Source organism: Schistocerca americana, chromosome X (genome assembly GCF_021461395.2).
Source record: "Schistocerca americana isolate TAMUIC-IGC-003095 chromosome X, iqSchAmer2.1, whole genome shotgun sequence".
NCBI lineage: Eukaryota > Metazoa > Arthropoda > Insecta > Orthoptera > Acrididae > Schistocerca > Schistocerca americana.
This window is the reverse complement of record NC_060130.1, coordinates 680,887,036-680,910,693: the sequence shown is the minus strand read 5'-3', so window position 1 is coordinate 680,910,693 and position 23,658 is coordinate 680,887,036. Positions and strand designations below refer to the sequence as shown.

Below are 23,658 nucleotides of genomic sequence, written 5' to 3'. Positions count from 1 at the left end.
CATCGAGAGGTTGTAACAATGTAAAATTGTACTGAAATGCAGGAGGATCTGCAGCGAATTGACGCATGGTGCAGGGAATGGCAATTGAATCTCAACGTAGACAAGTGTAATGTGCTGCGAATACATAGAAAGAAAGATCCCTTATCATTTAGCTACGAGGGCTATCCACAAAGTACATTGCGTTTTCGTTTGTGTCCGTTAGGGGCGGGGCTAGCGCGGCCATCTTGGTGTCATGGCATTCCGCCGCGCAGTCGGCATCCTGCCGTGCTAGTGAGAGGTTCGTGCTGTACTCCGTTGAGTTACTGTGACAGTTTGAAATGCCAGCATTAATAGAAAATGCCGCGAAGTGTGAAGTGCATGCTGTAATAAGGATTCTGACTGCAAAAAACTGTACACCGATAGAAATCTATCGGCAGCTTTGTGAAGTGTATGGGGACAACATAATCGCTGAAGGTGGGGTGCGTCAATGGGTCATAAAATTTAAAAATGGCCGAACTAACGTTCACGACGAAGAGCGAAGTGGAAGACCCAGCATAGTGACTGCCGAACTTGTCGAAAAAGTCGATGCCGCGGTCTGTGAAAACCGTAATTTCACAATAACGGAACTCTCTATGAGTTTTCCTCAAATTTCACGAAGTTTGTTGCACGAAATCATTACCGAAAAGCTTGGTTACCACAAGTTTTGTGCAAGATGGATACCAAAAATCTTGACAGAGATTCACAAAAATCAGCGACTGGCTGCAGCGTTAACGTTTTTGGACGCTTACGAGAAAGATGGCGACTCATTAGTCGATCGCATCGTTACTGGTGACGAAACATGTGTTACGCATGTGAACTGCGAGACAAAATTGCAGTCAATGCAGTGGGGGCACACAAATTCCCCCCAAAAACCCAAGAAATGCATGCAGACAATGTCGGCAAGGAAGGTGATGGCGACTGTCCTTTGGGACAGAAAAGGTGTGATTTTTGTGGATTTCCTGGAAAGAGGCACTACAATAAACTCTCAAAGGTATTGCCAAACTCTGCACAACCTCAGAAGAGCAATACAAAACAAGCGCAGGGGAAAGATGGGCTCAAAGATCTTGCTGATTCACGACAACGCCCGGGCCCACACGGCAAATGCCACTCGTGAAGTTCTCGAATCTTTTAACTGGGAGTTGTTTCCTCATCCGCCGTACAGTCCCGACCTGGCACCGAGCGACTTCCACTTATTCTCAGCAATGAAGAAGTGGTTGGCTATGCAGCGTTTTGATGACGACGCACAGCTTCAAGATGAGGTAACCACGTGGTTGAAGGCGCAGGCGGCCGAATTTTACGACGAAGGAATTTCGAAGCTCGTCCATCGCTACGACAAGTGCCTTAATTTAAATGGCAACTATGTAGAAAAGTAGTATTTAGGTGTGGCTTTCATCTGTATATAATTAAAAAAATTTCCAATACTTTATTTATTTTTAATTCCAAAACGTAGCGTACTTTGTGGATAGCCCTCGTACAATATAGCAGGTCAGCAACTGGAAGCAGTAAATTCCATAAATTATCTGGGAGTACGCATTAGGAGTGATTTAAAATGGAATGATCATATAAAGTTGATCCTCGGTAAAGCAGATGCTAGACAGATTCATTGGAAGAATCCTAAGGAAATGCAATCCGAAAGTAAAGGATGTAGGCTACAGTACGCTTGTTCGCCCACTGCTTGAATACTGCTCAGCAGTGTGGGATCCGTACCAGATAGGGTTGATAGAAGAGATAGAGAAGATCCAACGGAGAGCAGCGCGCTTCGTTACAGGATCATTTAGTAATCGCGAAAGCGTTACGGAGATGACAGATGAACTCCAGTGGAAGACTCTGCAGGAGAGACGCTCAGTAGCTCGGCACGGGCTTTTGTTGAAGTTTCGAGAACATATCTTCACCGATGAGTCAAGCAGTATATTGCTCCCTCCTACGTATATCTCGTGAAGAGACCATGAGGATAACATCAGAGAGATTAGAGCCCACACAGAGGCATACCGGCAATCCTTCTTTCCACGAACAGCCGGCCTCTGGTGGCCGAGCGGTTCTAGGCGCTTCAGTCTGGAACCACGCGACCGCTACGGTCGCAGGTTCGAATCCTGCCCCGGGCATGGATGTGTGTGATGTCCTTAGGTTAGTTAGGTCTAAGTAGTTCTAAGTTCTAGGGGACTGTTGACCTTATGTGTTAAGTCCCATAGTGCTCAGAGTCATTTGAACCATTTTCCACGAACAATACGAGGCTGGAATAGAAGGGAGAACTGTTAGAGGTACTCAAGGTACCCTCCGCCACACACAGTCAGGTGGCTTGCGGAGTATGGATGTAGATGTAGAACTTTACAAATAGGTAAAATAGGGAACCGCACCTACTTGTAATCAATGATTTCGTCCAAATTAGTAGTATACGCAGGGCTTGGCCAGCAATGACTGTGACAGAAGTGGGAGCCCCAGATGGCCAAGCGTTTGGGTAAAATAGCAGTTCTGGATCGGGCTGGGTGAGGCATGAGCTGTTTGTGGTATCGTACATTCCAGGCAGCGCCTAGCGCAGAGGAAAGAGTGCAGAACTGTAATCCGAGGGTCGTTAAGTTGTCTGTTGTCTCTCTACGTGGAAACGTTTTTCTTATTTTAAGCTGTGAATAAACCGAGAGAATGATAAATACATTTCATTTAGGAAAGGCAAAGAAAAATTTGGGATTGCAAACAAATTTCCTGGATGCAATTGTAAACAAAGTAGGATGTGTTATTATTCTACAGTTGATAATTAACATGTGCTGGTGTGATTTTCATCGTAAAAACAAGGGCAGAAGTAATTTTTGGCACATCGTACACGTCATAAAATCAGTATTTTTACAATTACAGGTTTGTAATAAACTTTCTATAGAAAAACATATTTCGTTTACATTCTTAAAAGTTTCTCTCTTATCGCACAGTTTGCCACAAAACCACGCGTAACGCATTATTTCACCAAATATTTGCGAAGTTAGCCCGTGATGTACAGTGGAATGAATTTTGACAAAATCTCGTTGTATAACTGTCGTTTTGTTTGTCCTCACCACGAGTTAATAAAATACGTTTGTTCTCCTGCGTGTAGGGTTCTATCACATCAATCAAAAACGTTTTGTAGAAGGCTGTTGTACGTTTTCCAGGTTTTGATGAAGTATTGACGACATTCCTATATTTTCTGTGTACTCATCCACCGTTTTCTGAATTTGCAGTACAAAAATTTCCTTTGCCTTTCCTTTCCACACCCTTTTTGGGAATGGTAATGATACTATACATTGGGCTTTATTTCGGTATAGTTGCAGTGTAGGTAATTTGAAAATAAAAAAGAAATCCACATAGGGACTGGAGCACACGACGCTCGAATTACCGTTATGAACTCTTTCTCTAGCGTCACCCGCTGCCTGGAACCTATGCTAACATAAATCACTCCTGCCTTGCCCGACTCGCTCCAAAATGCTATTTTTTCTAAACGCCTGGCCATCTGGAATTCACACTTCTGTTACTTTCATTTCCGGACAAGTCCTGCAATATGATTTGGACGAAACCTGTGATTACGAGTAAGCACGGTCCTTTTGTTATAGTATGAAAATAGTGCGTGGCAATAGTTCAAAGTTCACTTGCACTGATCTGTCCTTAACTCTGTAGTGCAGTCCTGAATCTTGTGAACAATAACTACCAACTAGCTAGCTAGCTAACTAACTAACTAACTACAAATACTTGTAGAATGTCCACTTGTGCTCTTCTTGGTTGCGACTGTAGACACTATCTTGAAGTACAGTGGATACTATCTTCAGCAGAGACGTGCATACACTTAAAGTCGCGTATGGCGAAGGGGTGTCCACTTGGGAACTGTTTGTACGACGTAAGGAGGAAGCATAAAATAGACCTTGCCTTGTGTACCTCCCGCTGGAGACTAGTCTTAATTCAGAAATACCTGACAATTAGGAAGATCGGCGCTCATCTACGTTTGGCTATGTTTCGATGTTTTGGAGGACGCAGCAGCCTATTAAGACACACTCATATGTCGTCGTTATTTTTCGTCGAAGAATAAAGAGATATAGATAGTGCCACTACAAGAATTAGCACAACGTCGTCTCTTCTGAGCAAAATAATTGTTTTTCTACCTTTGACAGCTGTTCGTTAATCGATTAAAAATTAAGTTACGAAAGGAACTCGGGCAACGACTTTGCTGCAATGGATACACCGCTTCACGCCAGATCACAGTTAAGCGCTGTCGGGTGTGGCTGGCACTTGGATGGGTGACCATCCGGGCCGTCATGCTCTGTTGCCGTTTTTCAAGGTGCACTCAGCCTCGTGTTGCCAATTGAGGAGCTACTCGACCGAATAGTAGCGGCTCCGGTCACAGAAAGCCATCATAACGACCGGGAGAGCGGTATGCTGACCACACGCCCCTCCTATCCACGTCCTCAGCTGACGATGACACGGCGGTCGGATGTTCCCGATGGGCCACTTGTGGCTTGAAGACGGAGTGCTTTGCTTTTTTACTAAAGGAACTTAAGTAAAACAATGTAGCGAATAATTAAAACGTAACATCATGATGTCTCATGGAAAATATTTTACTCATGCATCATACAGCTCATACAATGTATGTCATGATCATAACAGAGTCAAAAAATGGTTCAAGTGGCTCTGAGCACTATGGGACTTAACTTCTGAGGTCATCAGTCCCACAGAACTTAGAACTACCTAAACCTAACTTACCTAAGGACACCACACACACCCACGCCCGAGGCAGGATTCTAACCTGCGACCGTAGCGGTCGCGCGGTTCCAGGCTGTAGCGCCTAGAACCACTCGGCCACTCCGGCCAGCATAACAGAGTCGGACACATGTAAACAGAATATCTTGGCAAACGTTCATTGTTGTTTAGATACAATGCAGACTTGAAATTCAACACAGAGCTGATAGTAGCTATGTTTGATGTCGTCTTGGGAGATGATTTCGACGCTATTTATACCGACCGTCGCAAACAATCTATGGGACGTCGCCGGTAATGCAGGCCGGAGCAGGCGCCATCAGATCAAATTCTGCCAGTCTAGAGATAGTGCTGAACGGAACAGCTGACGAACATTTTGGAGAGCACATTGGTCTTGTGATAAGTCTGAGGATAGGCATTTTCCCGGTTTTATCCCATCATCATCATCATCATCATCATCATCATCATCATCATCATCATCCCGGTTACATCCCGCACTGCATGGTGTTATAATACACCATGGTTTTGGTCACATACGGTGTGTCATCCACGCCATGACGCGTGCAGTCGGACAAAGGTATTGAAACATCAAAATCACGACACATTACCGTGTTTAGTACGATGTGGGGAGACCGTTGTAATTCAAAACAGCTTCCACTCCTCTCGGATAAACGCACGTACTCTATGGTTTTCAAGAAATCTTGTACCTCTCTTCCTGCAAAATAATGGCAACGCTCAGGTGATGATGATGGAGTTAGGCAGCGACCATGCATCCTATTCTCCTACGTAGACCACAAAGACTCAATAATATTCAGATCTAGTGACTATGGTGGCCAGGGGAGATGTGAAAGTTCATCCTCGTGTTGACAGGACCAGTCCTGGACGATGCGAGCAGTGTGAACATGGCCCAAGTCGCCTTGGAACACAGCATTACCGTTGGGAAAAAAAAACATTGTACCATGGGACGGACTTGATCAAGCAAAATGGTCACATCATCCTTAGTAGTAATGCGACCTTTCAGAGTAACAATGGGGCCCATGGATTGCCACGTTATGGCTACCCAAATCATCACCGAACCCCCGCTATGTTTCATTCTTGGGAGGTAAAGTCCGCCAGAACATATAAACTGTGAAACAATGACTTTCTTCCATTACTCCACTGTCCAGGTTTTACGGCATCGGCTCCACGTTTGCATGTTGCGGGCATTTGCATCGCTAATGAGTGGTTTTGCGGTTCCAGCTTGCCCTGCAATGCCGTGCTTATGGAGCTCCCTTCGTGTTGCTCTGTTGCTGACAGGGTTCACAAGTGCGACTTTCTGTTTGTAGGGACCTTTGCAGCTGTCGTCCTCTTATTTTTTGTCACAATCTTCCTTAATGAAAGTCTGCTACTATTACCCAACATACACTTTCGTCCGCGTTGTGACTTAGCGAACGATGTTTTCCCGCTTTCCCTATACGCGGTATAAATCTTCGATACGGTGCCTCTTCAAACACCAAACACTTCGGATACCAAACACTTCGGATACCTTGGTAACGAAACACGGACCACATGAGCACCAACAATTTGCCCAGTATTGTAGCCTGCAAGGCTTGACTAGCATCTGTGTTTATGTTCAAGTACGCATTTCTCTAGGTGTTCCCATATTTTTGTCCACCCTCTGTATATTTCAGACCGTTCTGGATCATCTAAAACAAGATGCTTGAAACAATACCGCTGTAATTTGTTAAAACTTTTCATGCTCTATACGTGGTTCTTACTCCGTTAGCGACAGGATATTCTTACTTGAATAAACATACCGTTGTTTCATTAAGCGATCCACGTAAATACGATGTCTCTACTTTACATCCTTAGAGATACTATCCATGATGCTCCACTACAGTATCAAATATTGTCCGATACAGAATGAATCAGCTTCGTATTGAATGTTATAATGGCAGCTTGTTGACACATTTGCAGGCTACGGCTCGGTGGAGCTAAAGAAGTTTTTGTACTATATTGTCTCTTTTACACCCATCATAGTTTTGAACATGTAAAAAGTGCCTAGCCGCTCGGGGAAAGTACCTACGGTAATTTTTTTAGCTCTGCCGCAACGTCTAGGTGAACCGGTTTTGAGGGCAAACGCTGAGAAGGAATGTAACATAGTGACATCTGTATGACATGCTCAATCCTTCCTTAAAATCCGAACAGTGTGATCCATTTTCAAAGGAGTCCATGGAAGGTATTGAAGTACTAAAGTTGTTTTGAACTTAGCGTGTCGAGCACGAGTCTTTCATGTGACTGTCTTGTGAGTGCACCAGCAGTGACTTGCAGTGTTGTTCACAATGGTTACATAAATGTAAGGGTGGGTGGGTAAAACCGCGTTGGCAGCATATAGCTCCCTCGTACCTACTGAATCACCGTTGAAACAAAACGTTGGTTGCGGTCAGATCTGCATAAGGCTCCCATGGGCGGTAGTCTTCGCCCTGTATGAGAAGAATCGATGCAAGATTCTTTGGTCTTATGTCGGTTAACAACCGGCATGAACTATAAAAATTGTTGTATGAGCATACTTGACAGTTCTGCTCACAGTACAGACCCATATGTATTGTACTTTAAAGCACTGTATGACATGTTATATGAATAAAGTGTCTATATTAACACAAAAAATGCTTGGGACAACACTCAGCGTCAGAGCAGCTTTAGTGTGTGGTGGTTCATTTTCTTCATACTTTATGTGAAGATGGATGTGGTACCCCGACATCGGCTAGAGGCTATCAGTTGGAATCCAAAGAATTACACATGATACTGTCTGCCGCAATTTCTTTCTTCATTACTGTACAACAGTTACTGTAATTGTAAATAAAAATGTCGACTATAATTTCGCTTTGTCAAGGTAGGCGTCACAGACCTGCAATTCAAGACGATACTTTTCAAGAATTCTGTAGTTTATACGTTATTATGAGACACACAACCACAATTCACGTACACGAGATTGTAAACCGATCAACGGTGACATTCGACAAAGACACCCATGATTCTTCAGGGAGTGCGGAAACAGAATTGGAGAACACTCACTCTTTTACTCGACCATCCTTGATTTCCCGCAGGAATACTACATCAGGGTTCGCACCGAACGCGAAACTGGAACATTCGTTGGCCAACGTCACGACAGCGAAGAAACAAAGCCGTTTCCGTAACACTTCGTCCACCACAGTGAACCCGGTTCTCAGCACAAACCACAGAGAATCTCCTTCATTTCTGCTTCAAGTGTTTAGGCCACTGGTTAAGAAAACGGATATTTTAACAAAATCAGTGAACAATTGCACAACTAATAGTACTAGGTTTATTAATTTTTAAGTATATGACGACTGTTTAGACATTTATGTGATTTAAAGTACAACCGCGTAATGAATGACGTGGCAGAAGAGAAATTATAGAGCTGGACACAAATATGAACATTTCAAAAAATGGTTCAAATGGCTCTGAGCACTATGGGACTTAACATCTATGGTCATCAGTCCCCTAGAACTTAGAACTACTTAAACCTAACTAACCTAAGGACATCACACAGAACCTAGCCATCACGAGGCAGAGAATTAGGGTGTGGGAGAAGCTTTAAGTTCAGTCAAGAGGTTATGGCACTTATACATGGATATGTTATAGATCCTACAGAGCTGCACTTCAGGATGGAATTTGCTCACTGGAAAAACTTTTATCAAAGTGTATTGACCTAAACTAACAGTATTCCATTACCGGAGAGAGAACTTCCAACCCTTTTTCGTAAGAATGCAGAATTACTTGACGTATGCCCAACGACTTGCGTTTTCTGAATAAAATTTATACGTGTCATACAGTTTCGAATCACGTAACTGATGTTATATGGTCTCTGTAGTTGCCAGCTTCTAATTGTTACCCCAGAACTTTAACACTTAGTGAGACCTGCTCTATTGATTCTGTGTGTTTTTTCTGGTTTCTTTTTTTTGCGTTATACCAATTTTAAGATTACATTTGAACATACTGAACATTATATCAGTATGGTTTATGCACATTGTGCTTAATGTGTTGCGTTCATATTTTAGTTTCTCATCGAATGCTACCGATGTAAGTATTAGATTACGTACTGCACGTGCAGATGCTTTCTTGATTGGAAAACGACTTGATAACTATGATCAGACTATTTTTAGGTTGTGAATACCTCTGACAATGTTCGTTAATGTAAAAAATGTCGACTTGAGCCTTGATTCGAAGTCCACATTAAACTGCACATCCCCCTATTACTGGTCGGTGAAATCAGTTCAAAGATCTGAAGAACGCAACGAAATACCATTTCGAACAGAACCGATCCTAGTAAAGCAATGTGGTGTTCAAACAAACTTTCATGTTCGTGACAGCTTTACCTCTACGCAAGTGCGCATGAATATCATTACTACTGAGTTATCAACATTATATACCGATACGTTTCCATGTAATGAATGTCTTGCTTCCTCTGTATAGCCACTAACTTTTGTTGTCTCCAACCTACAGTTTTTTATAGTTTCGGTATCCTATTACCAGTACTAGTTTTCCCACCATTTTTCTTGCTGATAATTTCCTGCATTTCCTATCACAATGCTTTACGCCAAAAACGGTTTTTGAAGGTGTTTCTTAAACGTATATGTCGTGTAACGAGTTTCATCCTTTCACTTTTGTGAGCTTGTTTTTTTCTGTTCACTTCATTATTGAAAAACTGCTTCATCTTTTTGAAGTAGAAGTTGCCAAACACAGGCAATATGTAAGATCTGTTACGTGAATGGAAACGTGATGATATATATAATCCAGTTCAGTTTATCTAATTATTGAAGCACTGCTTTATCTGTTTGCCATCTTGCCATCTTTCTAGACAGCCACTTGTACACTATTTTTAGAAGTCCTTCGTGATGTTTCGAGAGCCCACCTTTTGCAATCCTTGCAAAAATATAAAACGTTAGTATGTTTTGACTTGATAATTCCTTGTATAGATTTTTAAAGCTTTGTTGGTTAACTTCTCTTCAATATATCCTTAGTTACGTTCCATGTACATCAAAGATTCTCACGTTTATATACTCATCATGTGCAAAATATAGTTTTAAGTCGTCCCCCTACATAATTCAGTTTTACAAATGTTCACACTCGTATTGACTGGACAACTGGTTAACAATGGAACTGTTCCGCATAAAGGATATGAATAGCGAACAAGTTTTACACCTACATTTCAAAGCGACTGCAAAATCGATGCATAACTTTAGCTCATATTAACAATTTTGTCATCCCGGCTGCTGGAAACAGCCTTGCAGGCTGAGAAACGCCTTGCTTCAGTCTGGAACCGCGTGACCGCTACGGTCGCGGGTTCGAATCCTGCCTCGGGCATGGATGTGTGTGATGTCCTTAGGTTAGTTAGGTTTAAGTAGTTCTAAGTTCTAGGGGACTGATGACCTCAGATATTAAGTCCCATAGTGCTCAGAGCCATTTGAACCTTTTGAGAAACGCCTTTCGGACTGGATCTGGCGAGCAGTGCTGCGACTCGACAGCTCCAACCTACATCTAACTCTCACGGGAATGACCCGCAGCCAAAAAACGCTTCACAGAGCCTCCACTCCGCTCTACGTGACCTCAACTCTCTCGGGGACGGACATTCTGGCAGCACGCGCATCCAGTCTTTGCCTCAACAGAAGTAAATAAAATGTACGTCACATAGCGCTTGTTGGATTCCTCGTAGGGTTGATGAGTACAGTATTGTACTGACTTGGCAAAATTTTCATTTAGGCGATGTTTATATTTCAATAATCCGTGTCTCATCACCGGAAATAAGCGACATCATGAGTGTATCATTAACAGTTCAAGATCTAAAGCAAAGAAATCGTATGAAGAGAACATGTTATTCAGTAACAGTGTTAATATGGTTTCAAGACAGATATTTATTGATAGAGCTTTGTTTCGTAAAACTTGCAGCGTACTGAGGAAAGCACGTCGATGTCCGTGCACTGTCCGTCCAAAAGGTTTCGAGACTGATCTTATTCCTAGCGTATCTGCGACGTCAGCCCAGTAACTACGGCAGCAGCACCAACTAACAACTGTTAATAACAGATGTGCACTCGGCCAGTCAGTTGTGATAAGACAGTGTTAAAGTAATGGACGTGCGACCGTAGTGTGTCAGCGTCGTTCTGTCACAAATAGCAGTGGAGCAACGTCTGTAAATCACGTGCTCAAGATATTCTTGTTTGCAAAGTTTGTCCCGGACGTCTTGACTCCCTAACGGGAAAAACAACGCCTGAAGCGACTTCATTGAAATGAAAAACGTTGACTATTCTTTCCCGAAAAAATCACTGCAGGTGACGATACATGGTCTTATCAGTGAAAATGAAATGATCCTAGGCAGTTATTAGTCAGGAGACCGGTTCTGCAATTGTTCGGCCGTCAGACGCAAGTCTTTCCGTTAGAAGCCACTTCGGCGACTTGAGCGTCTGATGAGGAAGAGATGAATGATTAGGACAACACACAAACCTTGTCCCAAGCAGAGAAGAGCTTCATTCCGGCCAGGAATCGAACCCAGTGCCCCGTGATATAGAAGCAGCAACACTGACCATTAGAACCCGAGCTGGTGACGTGTTATCAGTACAAACCTACCACAAAACAACAAAGTCTAGAATGGGTCTATGATGGTTCTCCAAAACCGAAGGAGCTGTGAATGTGACGCTCAAGTGAAACAAAATCCCAAAGAAGGACTTCCCTGATAGTTTCACATTGTTCATTGCACTCAGGTGTGCCACGGGGAACGCAGGGATGATATATGCATGTTTAAAATTACAGAGCAATGGCTTGTACAGCCGGCCGGTGTGGCCGTGCGGTTCTAGGCGCTTCAGACTGGAACCGCGTGACCGCTACGGTCGCAGGTTCGAATCCTGCCTCGGGCATGGATGTGTGTGATGTCCTTAGGTTAGTTAGGTTTAAGTAGTTCTAAGTTGTAGGGGGCTGATGACCACAGATGTGAAGTCCCATAGCGCTCAGAGCCATTTGAACCAATGGCTTGTACACCCGGTAAACAGCGCTCTTTGGATGGTCATATTAAGAATGCGCAAGGTGTCCCTCAAATTTTTTGTGTAAACGGGGAGACGAGAGGTGGGACATGTTTCCAAACTGAGTACTTTAACACATTAAATCAAAGATTGGAGACGTCTTAACTAAAGCCCTCATGTAGGGACAGCAGTGCGGAGTAGAACAATGGAAGTACACAGTGCGTTACGCATTTCTCTTTCAAAAGCACTGTCACTCCTTGTCTAGCAAACAGAACAAAACGTGAAATCATCTAAGGTACTTTCGTACCTATAGCAACGTACTTTTCAGCAGAGAAATCATCCCAGCATTTGCTTAAGCGATTTAGTGAAATCAATACCAAACTAGATGAGTATGGTCGGACGAGCATTAGAACCGTTTGCGTCACACCGCTGGATCACTGTTGACACACCACCAACCTCCCTCTCTGTCAAATCGCTAATATCTGTTGCAAAAAAGTCAGCTAACATCGCAATGAACAGGCCCTTGGTTTGTGCATATTAAATTTTCTGTACTGTATAACAATTTACGATAGCGCAAGTGACCTAGAACTGTGAAGTAAGCGAATTCCCATTTATTAATTTACGCCTGGATACATGTTTAGGTGAAATGCAGAACTTTAACGTGATTTGCCAGTAGTAGAATAACGCGTAACAAGACAAACGTTATTTCCTGCCGTATAACGTTTTGAATACACATTTATGAAAAAAATTGAAGTTATTGTGTGGTTCTAATATCACTGCATGATCATACCCAAAAGCAAGTCAGTCCCGATCGTGTATTTTTCGACAATAAACTTCGTTTCTCTATGTATAACATCATTCCTATATAGTAAGCTACGTAAAAATCTACCACGAAGAGTCCATCTTCTTACGCTACGTCGTGAGCTGTTATAGACAACTTGTGACGCGAGGAACTTGGCCATGTTCAATGATGGTTGAAAGCGATCATTTCAACCTAAAAATGGAGAGTGGTCGCGACGTCTTTCATTTAATCATTTCAGAAGTAGAAATGCTGGAAAAACTAATTTTAATGCGGACAATGGAAGTGAAATTACCGCGTGTACAAAGATATAACGGCCCCCTTCCGTTAACACAGCGTTAACGATAGCATATTCGTTGCCATTCCCGTTTGTTGCAGTCGCGTTCTTCAGATCCACTATCCCCCTTGAAAAAAAGAGTTTCAATTAGATAACCACTTATCGCAAAAACACAAGTGAGTTCAACATTCCAATATATTAGAAACAGTACACTTCTTTGATTTTCAATTAATGGTAGCAGATGCAGGATTAAAAAAACGTACAAACCAAACTTCCGCTGACCCTAACAGAGATTGTGGCCAAGCTTACGGCTGTCCTTAATGAGGCGCCGTTTGCTCAGCCCTGTTTGCAATCTTCGTGGCGCACAACTGGAGGAACTGCGTAATGATAGCAGGAGTTTCACAAAAAAGAACGAAGGGAGAATCGTCGCGGGAATCTTGTCGACCCTTTACCAGGAATTTCCCTACGGCGATAATGCCGTCTCCGCCGTGCCCAGAAAGCGAGTAATCTCGTTTTCGTGATGTGAAGAAGAATATGAAAAGCGCCCGCAGATGAATTTCTCGTAGTTGTCCTGGAAATCGCGAGATGAATGTGGGACGCCGTAGCAAGAGCAACGGGACGACGGCCGACTGTTCGTTTTGTTTAGGAGGCCGAAAAATAAGAGAGAAAGAGCGCGCGGACGTATCCAGCTGCATCACGTGATCGCGGGAGACGTCTCACATTACGGAAAACAAGGGCGACCGGGCGTGGCGGCCTGGTGCGGTCCGCTGGTGGGCCGTGAGGGGAGGGGGGATGGGAGGGGGAAAAGAGGGGGGAGCTCGGTGACGCAGCCGGTTAACATTCCAGACGCGTACACAGCTCCGTCATTAACGCGCCGCACGGATTAGGAAGGAAACGGCGTTCTTCCTCTGAGAAGTAAACGGACAAGTTGCCGCGGGCGCCAACCCGGTGGCCGGCCCATTCTTCTCGAGACTGTCGCATCTTACGCCGCGCTACGATTTACGAGTCTTGGCGACGTTCTGTGTCCATCTGACCGAAGAGAAGTTGGAATTTACACTCCCCAAGGTTGAAACGCTCAGCCAGCCACTGAAATCTTCTTGTAGTTTCTCTATAGCAAAACTCACGTGCAACGAAGAACGACATCGAAAAGACAGCATAACACGCCACAAATTGTAAGGGGGTGTAACTAGAAATAAGGCAGTAAGTACGGTACCCTTGGAAAAGAGTTGAAAAAGATAAGTTGATCACTGTGGAAAGAAATGAAACTAGATAATAAAAGCATCAGACGGTTCAAAGTACCATAATTCAAACCACTTTAAACGTTAAACACAAGCCAAAAGTGATATTACTTCAGATACAGTATACTGTTAACGACAGTTATTTCTTTCTACTATTGCATATGAAACTTCCAGACTATATTATCGAATACTAACCTTAGGCTGATTTTTAATTTGTATTCAAAGTGCAGGAGACACGACCGCTATTCTCTTTTGTTGAAAAAAAAAAAAAAAGAGTAACTGGAGAATTTTAGTTTAATAACAGACAATTTTTTATGCTTATCATCTTAGAATCTGAGATCCGTCTCTGCGTCTAAATAAAAGTCTCCTTAATGCCTTGTATATACTCGTCCAGGGCGAGGCATCTAGAACAAGCTACCCCAAATACATACAGAATGAATAAACATATTGAGATGCGGTTTTCCCCCAAATTACAGCGGACAACGCGGCAAATTTTCTGACGTTCGCAAGTAATTTTTATCGATCATAGTCGCCGAATTACGACATCGACCTTTTTTTTAAAGCTATATGCTTTTTTCTGTGGCAGTATGGGACCTGATTAAATAGTATCAATATAACAGCGCCGCAAACCAGACCCGCCGTCAGGAGAAGAGGTTCCAAGAACGTCATGAGCTCGCTCCCACCTCTGTAATTTTTCCACAAAACGTTCTTTCTCAATTTATGTTCGTGCCATTCAACGCCATTTAGAAAAGCAAAACAACACAAACTTATCACAGACCGAGTATTTTTTCATTAAATTGAGAAGAGAGACTGTAAGATGTATTTGAAACGATTTAATGGAACTATGAATATAAATGAAGAAGCTCTGACATAGAATCAAACCTCGAAACATACGAGAGTCTGAACCTCCAAAACCGACAATATGATTCGAAAGTTTGTATTTGAAGGAAGGATGGAAGTTTAGAGCTTAACGGACGTCGACAACGAGGTCGTTAGAGACTGAGTACAAAATGTTCAAAAGTGTGTGAATTCCCAAGGGACCAAGTTGCTGAGGTCATCGGTCCTTACTTAGACTAACTTAAACTAACTTTTGCTAAGAACGGCCGGCCGGAGTGGCCGAGCGGTTCTAGACGCTTCAGTCTGGAACCGCACGACCGCTACGGTCGCAGGTTCGAATCCTGCCTCGGGCATGGATGTTCTTAGGTTAGTTATGTTCAAGTAGTTCTAAGTTCTAGGGGACTGATGACCTCAGATGTGAAGTCCCATGGTGCTCAGAGCCATTTGAACCATTTCGCTAAGAACGATACGTACACCCATGTCCGATGGAGAACTCTAACCTACATTACATTACATTAGATTACAATACATATACCGGGTGATCAAAAAGTAAGTATAAATTTGAAAACTGAATTAAATCACTGAATAATGTAGATAGAGAGGTACAAATTGACACACATGCTTGGAATGACATCGGGTTTTATTAGAACCACAAAAAAACAAAGTTCACAAAATGTCCGACAGATGGCGCTGGACAGCAATACGTCAGTGACTGCGCATGACAATCGTGTATAAAAGGAGCTGTAATGAGAGAGAGAATCAGGTGCGCCAGTGTCGCAGCATGTTGACGTTACCTGAAAAGGCGCTTTTAGTGAAGCTGTATTATCAGAATGGGGAATGTGCTAGTTCTGCGTTACGATCCTATCGTATTCGAACGGCTAAAGGTCCGTTGACAAATGCGACCTATACAAGGGCTAAGCGTATGTAGCGCCAGGTGTGACGTGAGAAGCCGTGTACAGCTAATTTCACCTATATTCGTGCCTAAGCCTGGATTTTTAGGTAGTATGTCAATGCGTCTTAGATAGATTACCTGAACCACATGCTGATCCACGGCTGCGGACCATATTTTACATTATGTTCATTTTAAAGTATTCTTTGTGAAGCAGAAGTGGTTACATCTCTAAATTCTATGTTTGTAAATTGGTTTCTATGTTTTCGATTGTAGTCTCCGAAGATATAGTACTAAGTAAAAATCATCTAACAGAAAGAATGATCACTTCTCATAATAGTCCGCAGCTCGTCGTCCTGCGGTAGCGTTCTCGCTTCCCGTGCCCGGGTTCCCGGGTTCGATTCCCGGCGGGGTCAGGGATTTTCTCTGTCTCGTGATGACTGGGTGTTGTGTGCTGTCCTTAGGTTAGTTAGGTTTAAGTAGTTCTAAGTTCTAGGGGACTGATGACCATAGATGTTAAGTCCCATAGTGCTCAGAGCCATTTTAACTTCTCATAGTAAGTAATGTGGCATTACGAATTTTATTCGATCATCACTAGTCCCCTTCACCTGTCCACCACGTAAGAGTACGTTTACACGGACTGTAAAAATTGGCTGTTGCTGACAATATAGGCCAGCAGTGTTCTCTGGCAATGTCACGGCCTCACGAATTACAGCCAACTGTTGCCCGCCAATGTTTGCGGCGAAACATTTCCGGGCCAAATGTGTTTACATGAGCCACGCTATGACCGCGTAATAAACAAAAGCAAGATAGTGGATATGAGTCGAGCTCTCCTACATTTCCTTTCTACAAGGAATAAAATTAGCAAGAACAAAAGAAACAGGGCATCATGGACGCGTTCTTTTTTAAGGCAGGCGAACTGCTTCCGAAACTTTTGCTTGGGACTGGGAACATACCTTTTCCCGAATGCTGAAATCCGATTTCAAATGGCTCTGAGCACTATGGGACTTAACATCTATGGTCATCAGTCCCCTGGAACTTAGAACTACTTAAACCTAACTAACCTAAGGACTTCACACACATCCATGCCCGAGGCAGGATTCGAACCTGCGACCGTAGTGGTCACGCGGTTCCAGACTGAAGTGCCTAGAACCGCACGGCCACACCGGCCGGCTCCGATTTCAAATATATCGTTTAAAAGTAATTCGTCAGAGTATTGGTAAAACCAATACCGCTATTATCTACTATATACGAGTTGCAACCGTTCGTTGTCGGCTAGTGGGGGTTGATACAGAGGTTTGACATTCCTCTCTCAAGAGCTGAAAAAAATACGTTTTTAAAAGTTTACACCAGATCTGCTAGTTATTTAATGTTGGCTGACAAGTTTCGCGCTTTGCCAATTTTCAGATGCCACCCGTTGCAGAGAATATAATCTGTATTGAGTCGATGCGTCGAATGTGGGTAATAAATGTACCCTATCAGTAATAGTATGATTCATATGACAACTAATAACGTATTTTGCATTTAGGATCTGTTTGGTGTGGACAGTTCTATTTGTGTCATGACACTTATATGTATCTCAGATTTTCGTTAAAATATATCTCAATTGTAGTTACACCTTAGTATACTATGTTCACACATCTGCATAATACACTCCTGGAAATTGAAATAAGAACACCGTGAATTCATTGTCCCAGGAAGGGGAAACTTTATTGACACATTCCTGGGGTCAGATACATCACATGATCACACTGACAGAACCACAGGCACATAGACACAGGCAACAGAGCATGCACAATGTCGGCACTAGTACAGTGTATATCCACCTTTCGCAGCAATGCAGGCTGCTATTCTCCCATGGAGACGATCGTAGAGATGCTGGATGTAGTCCTGTGGAACGGCTTGCCATGCCATTTCCACCTGGCGCCTCAGTTGGACCAGCGTTCGTGCTGGACGTGCAGACCGCGTGAGACGACGCTTCATCCAGTCCCAAACATGCTCAATGGGGGACAGATCCGGAGATCTTGCTGGCCAGGGTAGTTGACTTACACCTTCTAGAGTACGTTGGGTGGCACGGGATACATGCGGACGTGCATTGTCCTGTTGGAACAGCAAGTTCCCTTGCCGGTCTAGGAATGGTAGAACGATGGGTTCGATGACGGTTTGGATGTACCGTGCACTATTCAGTGTCCCCTCGACGATCACCAGTGGTGTACGGCCAGTGTAGGAGATCGCTCCCCACACCATGAGGCCGGGTGTTGGCCCTGTGTGCCTCGGTCGTATGCAGACCTGATTGTGGCGCTCACCTGCACGGCGCCAAACACGCATACGACCATCATTGGCACCAAGGCAGAAGCGACTCTCATCGCTGAAGACGACACGTCTCCATTCGTCCCTCCATTCACGCCTGTCGCGACACCACTGGAGGCGGGCTGCACGATGTTGGGGCGTGAGCGGAAGACGGCCTAACGGTGTGCGGGACCGTAGCCCAGCTTCATGGAGACGGTTGAGAATGGTCCTCGCCGATACCCCAGGAGCAACAGTGTCCCTAATTTGCTGGGAAGTGGCGGTGCGGTCCCCTACGGCACTGCGTAGGATCCTACGGTCTTGGCGTGCATCCGTGCGTCGCTGCGGTCCGGTCCCAGGTCGACGGGCACGTGCACCTTCCGCCGACCACTGGCGACAACATCGATGTACTGTGGAGACCTCACGCCCCACGTGTTGAGCAATTCGGCGGTACGTCCACCCGGCCTCCCGCATGCCCACTATACGCCCTCGCTCAAAGTCCGTCAACTGCACATACGGTTCACGTCCACGCTGTCGCGGCATGCTACCAGTGTTAAAGACTGCGATGGAGCTCCGTATGCCACGGCAAACTGGCTGACACTGACGGCGGCGGTGCACAAATGCTGCGGAGCTAGCGCCATTCGACGGCCAACACCGCGGTTCCTGGTGTGTCCGCTGTGCCGTGCGTGTGATCATTGCTTGTACAGCCCTCTCGCAGTGTCCGGAGCAAGTATGGTGGGTCTGACACACCGGTGTCAATGTGTTCTTTTTTCCATTTCCAGGAGTGTATATATTTTCCTTAATTGTTGTGCCTTCGTTACCAGGATGATGTGATTCACGTGACAACGATATTTTATATACAATGGAGAAATACCTCAATGAACTACACTGTGCGTCACGCTGGCTTATTTATCGTAAATATTATCATAATTTTGACAGATACTGATGCAGCGAATTTTATTATGTCTTATATAATCTTTAATGTATTCAGTTTACTTCGCGATTGTGTTAAGATCAATGACTATATCCAGTGCAAGACAGTGTTCAATCACATCACAGTTGTACAATAAATATTTCATTTCCTTTCAGCAATATTTGAAAGCAGATATATTGTTTAATTTGTATTTCAATGAAATATACATACAATAGTATTCTGATGTTATAATTCTCACCGTATAGATTGCGATTCATAAGCTGATTAATGTACTCTTGACGGTTTCTGTCAACCCTTTGTAGTCGCGTATTTGATGTTTAATGCATGGTGGAGTGCCTTTCATATGCTGATTAAGGTGCTATGGAAATTTTCAATGATTTTCTGTTGCGCAATTCTGTTTCTTGATTTAGCATTTGTTCTGGGGGCTTAGTCGTGTGAATAGATTTGAACAGGTATTTCTCCTACTATGTCCATCAATTGGCCTTTGACGAGATATGTAAAGTAGTGAAATTTCTCTCGATATTTTCAGTGGAGTGTTTATTTTCTCTGAGGTGCGTGCTGAAAAATGAAAGGTTATTATTACTTCTGTTTATGTAACCTGTATATCTCGTCTTAAGTGGACCTGGAGTTCAACGGGCTGCATATCCACGCCTCGCTTTCAATGTGTGTTACTCTTGATCTACAATGCGAAGGAAGTTGCGGTTCTGTACCAACAGTGAAAGACATTAACTAAAGCTGTACAAGGGAAGCTATTTAATTAACTTTTATAGTTTAAGAAACACGACATTCTTTATAATATACGGTTCACTTTGGAGGAATTTGGTGAACATAGCTCCTTCGAGAAAATGAGAAAAGATTGTTCTCAGTGTTTTTGACTCACTGTATGCCACTTTCAGAAGATTCCAGCAGCATTATTCATGCTCGCCATCTGCTTCTTCATCCTCTGTAAACTTTATCAGGAACCTATTCCTTACTCTGGACCGTTAGTGCTGACTTTTGCAACCCTTTCAGATTCAACTACTTGCTAGCAATTTTTGGCATTCAACACAGCTATCATATTATTTCCTGGTTGGATGCCTAATTTGTCCATTAGTTTTGTCTTGCTAACTACACCATCACCGAAACAGATGACAGCATTCATTACACCTGAGTACTGTCAATCGAACAAACACGGTTTTTGGTACTCTTTGCCACCCGCAACTGTTGAAACTCTCATTAGAGTTTGGTTTACGGCCGTGTAGACATCTGCTAAGTAATTTTGTATCTGCAAGGTCTCTGTATATTGGCTTTATTGTTTCCATGACTGTGGCAGGCAAAAAATGCTTGTGATAATATTCCTTGCCTGTCGCATGAGCGTGGCTGGTTCGCAGACGTTTGTTCAAAGAACGTTTAAGACCAAATAAACAATTGGAAAATAGATAAAAAATACATTTTTTGAAACGGGAGACATTTGTCTTTCAGATGGTGACAAAAATATGTTTTCGACAATTTTCACGTCCAGGTACCCTTAAACGTCCGTTTGTCCAACGTAGGCTTTGTTACATCCGTTGTATTCGTTTTCTTAACTGCCAGAATAGTTGTATCGTCATGTTTTGGCTACTTTATAAATGATGTTGGTATCTAGTGTATATATATATATATATATATATATATATATATATATATATATATATATATATAAAAGGTGTAAATACAATTGTGACATATTCGAACGCAGATATGAGATATATTTAAGTGTGGTGACATAAACAGAACTGTCCGCACCAAACACATCCTAAATACAAAATACGTAAATAGTTACTATACGAACCATATTATTTACGATACCTGCACCATCTACAATCAACGCATCCACTCTTAACTCTGGCAGAAAGTGGCAGCACAGTGCACCCAATATGAAAAACGTATGTTTTTGGGGGTGTCCGGATACTTTTTATCACATAGTGTAGCTACACCTTGAAGAGATGAACTCTTTGACACTTCCTTTACACACCTAGCAACAGATGTTTGTCGGCCGGGGTGGCCGTGCGGTTCTAGGCGCTACAGTCTGGATCCGCGTGACCGCTACGGCCGCAGGTTCGAATCGTGCCTCGGACATGGATGTGTGTCAGGTCCGTAGGTTGGTTAGGTTTAAGTAGTTCTAAGTTCTAGGGGACTGATGACCTTAGAAGTTAAGTCCCATAGTACTCAGAGCCATTTGAACCAACAGATGTTTGTGAAATATCTAAATTTCCTTCAATTCACTAATTAAGTTTCTCTTAATTATGCTAATCGATTTCAAGCAATTAACTTTCGTTTTTTAAAAACTAGATCTCATGCTGGTCAATTTGATACCCTATTTGTTCATTTCCCATTCTTAGGTTGGCTGTGCAGATTCGGATCAAAATGCGTTGTCATTTGTAGGAAGTCTTGTGTTCGTTCCGCTCAAACGCTTAAACAAAAATATTGATTGTAACAACTTAAATGGTGACTAAAGTGAGGCGCAAAATTGAACTAACAATCACTGCTGTAGTTTTGGACGCAGTGGCTCGATTTTAGGAAGAAACTGACTTCATGTCCTTTTTATTCATTCACTAAAAGTGAAGTTGCTGTATGTGTATAAATTTAAGAACGCCCTACTGACGCACGCAAAAAAGGGCAAAAGCGTTTAAAGGGGCTTAAATTTGAACAGGTAGCATTTTCATCCCCTGTTTCCCTCTTCATCTATGACACTCAGGACATTGCAGTTTTATCCCAACACTGAATAACATTAGGTAAAGTAGTATGAGAAATCGTATTTGCACTGATGAGCCAAAACATTATGACTACCTGCTTGATAGCTTTTTTGTCTGTCTTTGGAGTGAAATAAATCACTGATTAAGCGTATCAGGGATCCGACAGTTTGTTGGTCGGTTTGTGGAGGTATGTGGCATTAGATGTCTACGCACAAGTCATGTAGTTCGCGTAAATAATGAACAGCTGATATGAGTACGCGGGGGATGGCATCTGACAGTGACTTAGATGGGTTTCACAGGATTTAAATCAGGCGAATTTGGTCGCCGAGACATCAACGTGAGTTCACTATAACGTTCCTTTAAACACTGTGGCATGGTTCTTGCTCCAAGACACGGACAGCTATACTGCTGAAAGATGACGTCGCCGACACCAAGCATCAAGGGATGCATGTGATTCGCAGCTGTCAGTGTGTTTTCGATTACTACTACAGTTCCCATGCAAGTGCAGGAAAATGTCTCCCATAGCATAATACTACTCACACCATCTTGCGACTGTGGCGCATTGCACCTTTCGAGCCGCTGTTCACTTCGATGATGGCCTTTGAGGAGACGACCATCGACATAGTGTAGCAAAAATGTGATCCATCCAAAGAGCCGACACTTTTCCATTTGCGGACGGGCGAATCCCGATGGTCCATGCCCACTGCAGTTGTAACTGACGATGTCGTTGGGTCAACATGTGAACACGAATGAGGGAAGGGGGGTGGGGGGGGGGGGTGGTCTGAAGCGGAGCTCCATGTTCAACAATGTACCGAGAACGGTGTCCTCCAAAACTCATGTGCGTGCACCAGCGTTGTGCTCTTTCGGTAGAGATGCCACAAATCACCTACTTTACAGAGCAGGCAAGACTCCAAACCCCACGTTGTGTGAAGAGTCGTGGACGTCCAACCATTAAGCGCTTAGTGGTAGTTTCACCGTTCTTCTACCACTTTCCGTAGATGCTCACAATAGTATCACGTGAACATTCGACCAGCGTTGCCGTTTTCGAGATACTCGTTCACAGGCTCTGCGTAATAATAATCTGCCATTTGTCAGAGTCGCTTATCTCAATGGATTTTCCCATTTGCAGCCCATATCTTCTGTAGGGTGATCCTCCATCCGTGTCTGCTCCATCTGCGTACTTTTGTTACCGCGTCACATGGCCGCAACGCCACTAGACGTCATCCAACAACGCAGTGGACAGTGGTCATAATGTTTTGTCTGATCAGTGTCTTTATCCACGGAACTTTAATTACAAGCGGGCCGGTGTGGCCGAGCGGTTCTAGGCGCTTCAGTCTGGAACCGCGAGACCGCTACGTCGCTGGTTCGAATCCTGCCTCGGACATGGATGTGTGTGATGTCCTTAGGTTAGTCAGGTTTAAGTAGTTCTAAGTTCTAGGGGACTGATGACCTCAGATGTTAAGTCCCATAGCGCTCAGAGCCATTTGAACCATTTCGAACTTTAATTACTACAACAGTTTGTTTACTAGTTGAATTTTGAATGCACATTTAGTTTTCAGTAACATTATCTGAGCCACCATGCGTCTAACATCTCTGAACATCCATGGAATTACTTTAGGCCTCACACCTTATAGTGTGGAGACAACATAACGAAATTAAAATTTGTTTCACCGATTCTTTTTTTCCCTTAAAAATTACCACAAATAGTGATACGTACTGTACTCCACACTATATGATTTCAGACATAACATAATTCCACGGATGTTGAGAGAAGTGTGAAGGTTAAAGATGGGCCAGACAATTGTGCCGAAAAGTAATATGCATTCAAAATCCATCTCGTAGACGAATTATCCGTTCATTCGCCTCTAAAATTTCACGAAAAATTTGAATAGGGTAGATTAAAACTGTGTGCCGGACCGAGAGTCGAACTCAGGACCTTTGCCTTTCGC

General features: G+C 43.4%; 1 long non-coding RNA gene across 1 annotated transcript in view; it reads right to left on the bottom strand.

The window, feature by feature from the left end:
• Positions 1-23,658, bottom strand: part of LOC124554777 — a 963,296-nt gene that overhangs the window by 269,531 nt on the left and 670,107 nt on the right. The window lies entirely within an intron of this gene.